Consider the following 5920-nt stretch of genomic DNA (forward strand, 5'->3'; position numbering starts at 1 on the left):
GGCTTTGAAAAAGGTCCTGTTGACCTGTTTTCTCTCTTTTACTTCTCCCTCCAGTTTAAGTAAAGATCAAGTTGTCTTCCCTCTACCTTTTTTTTTTTTTTTTCCACATTCCATCTGTTTTTTTGCTTTATTCTCTGTTTGGGGATGGAGCAGATGAGAGAAGATGGAATGGGTCCTAGAATAATTTAAAGAATTGAGTCGTGAAGCTAGCCAGCTTTGTAAAATGAGAAAGTCCAGGCAAAGGGAAGAACATATGTGTCCAAGTTTGCTGAAATTTTCAGACATGTGGTTGAAAATTTGACAGTATCAGATTATGAAGGGACTTGTTCAAGGATTTAGAGTTGGAATTTATCCTAAAGGACTAAAGAATTTCCAAAGAATTTTAATCAGGGAAGTGGCATGACTGGGCTTGCTTCTGCAGAAAGGCCATTTTGGTGGCAGTTTCCAGTATGGAGTTAGAGGAATTTGAAAGTGGATCAAATATGAGTTAAGAGACAGTTGCAATGTATAGATGAAGAATGACAAGCTTATCTAAGGCAAATGACATATTCGAAACTTACTTAGGAGAAAGAATAAATAGGTCATGCTGATGCCATTGAAAGTGAAGTATATGGAGCAAGGCAGAATCCTAGATTACTAACTTGAGTAATCAAAAATGAGGGACACTAAAAGGGGAGGCATGGCTGGAGAAGGTGATGAGTTCTATTTTGGATATTTTCAACCTGATGGGAGGAGGAGCCCTGGTAGTTCAGTGGTTAAGTGCCAGGTTGTTAACTGAAAGGTCAGCGGTTAAAACTAGCCGCTCCAAGGGAGAAAAATGTGGCAGTCAGCTTCTGTAAAGATTTACAGCCTTGAAACCCTATGGGGGCAGTTCTACTCTGTTCCATAGAATTGCTATGAGTCAGAATTGACTCGATGGCAATGGATAACCTGATGGGCCGTTGAAACATCCAAGTATAGATATTTGGGAAGCATTAGAAATACTTCTCTGGCACTCAAGGATAATGATAAGGGTTGAAGATAGAGATTTCGGAGTCCATAACATCTAAAGGTGGTTGAAGCCCTGCAGGTGAGTGACATCCTTCAGAGAGAGTAGTTAAGTGATAAGAGAGGAAGCATAAGTCTCTTGGAGTATCAGCATTCAGAGGCATAGAAAGTAGAGCCCATACATATGATTGAGAAGAATAATGAGGGGGGTAAAAGAAAAATAGGGAGTTGTAGAAATTGAGAAAGGTGAGTTTCAAAGAGAAAAATGTTCCTAATAGTTTTAAAATTGACTGCTATTGAGGAAATAATTGATCTGTAACAGATAGTAAACAGTATTAGTATTGGTTAAATTTTTACTTAGATTAGAATTGTTATTTTAGAAATTCACATAAATGATATGTAGCAAAACTCTATCCTTAAATTTTCATATTTTTAAATTAATAGTTTACAATCAGAAAACTTTTATAAAGACGTTTCCTATATTACAAATAAACACCTCATGGAAATCAGTAGAAATGCTCACATATATTGGATTTTTATTTTAACCTCAAAAGTTTGCCTAAAGTAGCATTGATTTTCTTTTTTCTTTTAAAGTGTGTACTGAAAGATCATTTTTTCTTCCCTTGTTTGCATCCTGATAATTATTTTAAAACGTTTTATTGTGAAAGCTTTCAAACAAATAAAGTGGAGAGACTAGCATAATAAACCATCTATCACACACCTATCTCCCAGATTTAACAATTATCAGCATTTTGCCGTGTTTGCTTTGTAAATTCCTTAAATTTTTTTCTTCCTTCCTTCCTTTTTCCTATTTTCTGCAATATTTTAAAGTAAATCTTTACTGTATGTTATTTCACATATTTTCCTTAAAAATAAGTAGCTAAAATAGCCATAATACTATTATTACACTTAACAAAATTGTTGTTGTTAGGTGCTGTCTAGCTGGCTTCAATTCATAGCGACCTTATGTGTAACAGAACAAAATGTTGCTGTCTTTCGCCATCTTCATGATCATCGATATGTTTGAGTCCATTGCTGTGGCTATGGTGTCAATCCATCTCATTGAGCGTTTCCCTCACTTTTGCTGACCTTCTATTTTACCAATAACAAAATTAATAATCCTCAATATAGCCTTCTATCTAACCCATATTAAAATTTTCCTGGTTTAAAAATACATCTTTTATTATGAATGCTTTATCTAAAGCAGGATCCAAAGAAATTCTTACATTTTATGTTGTCTTTTACGTTTCGTTTGAAGAAGAGTCACACTCCTCACTCCTCCCTTCATCCCCCCGCCCCATGTCATTGATTTGTGGAATAAATTGGGTCATTGTCCTGACTCACATTTTGGATCCAAATTCTGGATTTGACCAACTGCTTCTTCATAGTCTCATATCTAATGCTTTTTCTATATCTTATGTTCTCTGCAAATGATATAGATAGAGAAGTTAATTAAATTCAGGATTTTTTTGAATCACCAATACTTTATAGTAGTGTTACATATTTCAGATTGCATCATATCAGGTTGTCAACAATGTATGACTGTCCCACTTTTAGTGACGCTAAAATTAATCAGTAGGTTCAGGTGTTGGAAGTCCAAATCAATGTCAAATTACTCATTAGCCATTCTTTAGATAGTTTGTTTTAGCATCCGTTGATAAGTGCTACCTGAATCAATATCTCATTAGGAGTTACAAAATGGTGATTTTCCATCTCTCTTACTCATTCTCCATTTACTAGCTAAAATTTTTGTGCAAAGAACTTTTCCTTATCAAATAGGACTACTGGTTGCTCTGAAAAACACTTCACTTAAGACAGGCTTCTATAATAAATGCTCAATTCTTTTCTTTTAATTGCCAATTTTCAGAGTAAGAGGTTGTGACCTCGTTACACTAGATGTGAATAATGAGTTTTTTCTTTCTCCCTTTTTGGAGCATCATTAGTGACTCATGAATTTGTACATATTCAGTGTGTTTCAGTCCATTGCAATCATCATTGTTTTTGATGTTCATATTGTCCCATATTTGGTCAGTGGGAACACTTTCAACCTGAATCTTTTGTTCATTTATCATGACCCCATTAGTCTCTACAACTTCCTTGCTTTTTGGCACTCTGATGCAGGCTTACTTTATACGTTTTCTATCTCAAACCTCAAATCAACTATTTCTTCAAGGAGCCATGGTTCACTTTAATGGCTAACAGTGTTTAGGGACTGTCTCCACCCAGATTTCCTAGCAAACAGATTTTGTAGCAGTATTAGGGCAGCATGAATAAGGGAAAAATGAAGTGAGGCAGGAAAGAATGGGACAGAAAGTAAGGTGATGAGTTGTCCATTGTTTTATGCTTCATGTGGTGGAGGAACATGCTTACCAGATACATCTGCTTGGCCATGTGGGACATCTCCACATAGAGCATATGAAGAAACCATACTTTGGAGCATCCGTAGGAGAGATGGTCCATCTTATCTCTTATTTCTCACTGGTTGAAGTTCATTTCTCAAAGAATTACCATTTTCTACTTCTGCATCATCCAATATTTTTTTATGAGCCCTGGTGGTGCAGTGGTTAAAGAGATCGACTGCTAACTGAAAGGTTAGCGATTCAAAACCACAAGCGGCTCTATGGGAGAAAGATGTGGCAGTCTGCTTCCGTAGAGATTTACAGTCTTGAAAACCCTATGGAGTGGCTATGAGTCAGAATCGACTCCATGGCAGTGAGTATCGCTGGGCAGCCAGAATATGCCCTCCACTGTGATATTTAATCTGAGTCCAGAAATTGCAAGCAGAGCCAAACTCTATTGGTATGCTGATTGGCTTGGCTTTGAGAGTGGCAGCCAAACAGGAGGGTCCATTGCTCTAGGACAAGGAACTGGTTGGTCCCAGACAATGAAATTAAGTAGACTTGAAGGGAGGCAGTCTGCTTGGTGGCAGCTGAGGTGGACTAAGTGTCTGAGGGTCTTTGAGGTAGATGAGGCCAAGAGAGTCTAAAGAGGTACATAAGATGTATTGGTATAGAAACTCATGATACTTTTAAACATAATTTTAAACATTCTGAATGATTTCTTCAAAATTTCTCTTTTGATCTTAGAATACTTTGGAAAGACCCACCCTTTAGCAAAAAGACCTAACTTGTAGAAAGTAAAATCTAGGCTGTTTTAGTTAGGGTACTGCTAAAGAGCGCACGTCACTCCCAACACATTCCATGAGCTAGAACTCAGTCATCTATCCACATCTAAGTGCAAGGGAGGCTGGGAAATGCGGTTTAGTTGTGTTTCCAGGGAGAGGAGGAAATAGGTTTGGTGAGTTAGTTTCTGTCACGCAGGTAATATTCAGCATTGGAATATTTCTAAATATCACGATGCGGTTCTCTTAAATAGTCATCAGTTCCGTCAGAGGTTATTATGTAATATGCCACAGAGCTCACTGATGCAGAGATCCAGACGTTTGGCCAGATGTAGGATTTTCTAGTAAATAACATGGATTTAATTCAAAATGAAAAAAATAGATGAAGTAATAAATTAGGAAATAGACTATCAGAATATTTGCAAGGGTTGTCTTACACGTTACAGCTGAGACACACGTTGATAAAACATAGGTTGCTAAATTCTTGTTCTATACTCTGACATTCAGGTCAAGAAAGTGTTGCTACTTTTCTATAAGTTGGCAATTGTGAAGGTATAGATGTTATATAAAGAGTTAGCAATTATTGATTTGCTTATTAAAACTTCAGTTCAATTTTATGTCATGGGAGCAACCAAATATTTAGTGAATTTTATTTTGATTCCCCTAATATGGTGCAATGTAAAAATCTCTTCTTGCATATTTATTAATCATTAACAATATGTATTTCATAAAGATGAAACTCAGTATTATTACTATTACATAAAAACACTTTAGAACATACCATTGTGATATGTCCTAATATTTTCTGAGAACAAAAGTATCTTTTATTAAAAGCATAAAAAATTAAGAGAGGTTGTATTTGGTGTTTCTCCTTCTCATAAAAAAGTTATATTAAGAAAAAATGATCTAGTATTTCATTACAAGTGGCAAAAATCAAGACATAGAGGTATAGCTGTGTTCTTTGTTAAAAGTTTTTAGTGATATTTCACAGATGGCTATTCCTGGCAAGGAATCTAAAGCAGAGACCTTTTTATTTTCTTATTATGGAAAATGTTAAACATACACAAAAGTAGAGAATAGTATAATAGATGCCTGCTGACACATCACTCAGCTTCAACAATTAACACTCTGTTATTCTTGTTTAAATAAATGATGAATTCATACTGATATATCTAAATCAAATTAAAGATAACAAGTTTTTATTTAATCTTTAAAAATTTTATGTCTCAATATTGTATGACACCTCTACTGTAAAAACTCATGAAAAAGTTTACACACAAAAAGTAACAATCTTTGTTGGTTACGAGGGATCGGAGGAGTGGGGGGGAGTACTAAATAGATAATAGGTAAGTGATAACTTCGGTGAAAAGTAAGACAGTACACATTACTGGGGAAGCCAGCACAACTTGTACAAGGAAAGGTCATGGAAGCTCCATAGACATATCCAAACTCCCTGAGCGACTGAATTGCTGGGTGGAGGCCTGTAGGGACCATGGTCTTGGGGAACATCTAGCTCAGTTGGCATAACACAGTTTATAAAGAAAATGCTCTACATTCCACCTTGGTGAGTAGCGTCTGGGATCTTAAAAGCCTGTAAGCAGCCATCTAACATATTCCACTGGTCTCACCCCTTCGGGAGCAAGGGAGAATGAAGAAAACAAGATACAAGAAAAGATTAGTCCAAAGGACTAATGGACCACAATGACCACGGCCTCCATCAGACTGAGTCCAGTACAACAAGATGGTGCCTGGCTACCACCACTGACTGCTCTGACAGGGATCACAACAGAGGGCCCCAGACAGAGCTGGAGA

Source organism: Trichechus manatus, unplaced genomic scaffold (assembly GCF_000243295.1).
Source record: "Trichechus manatus latirostris isolate Lorelei unplaced genomic scaffold, TriManLat1.0 scaffold00148, whole genome shotgun sequence".
In the NCBI taxonomy this organism is placed as follows: domain Eukaryota; kingdom Metazoa; phylum Chordata; class Mammalia; order Sirenia; family Trichechidae; genus Trichechus; species Trichechus manatus.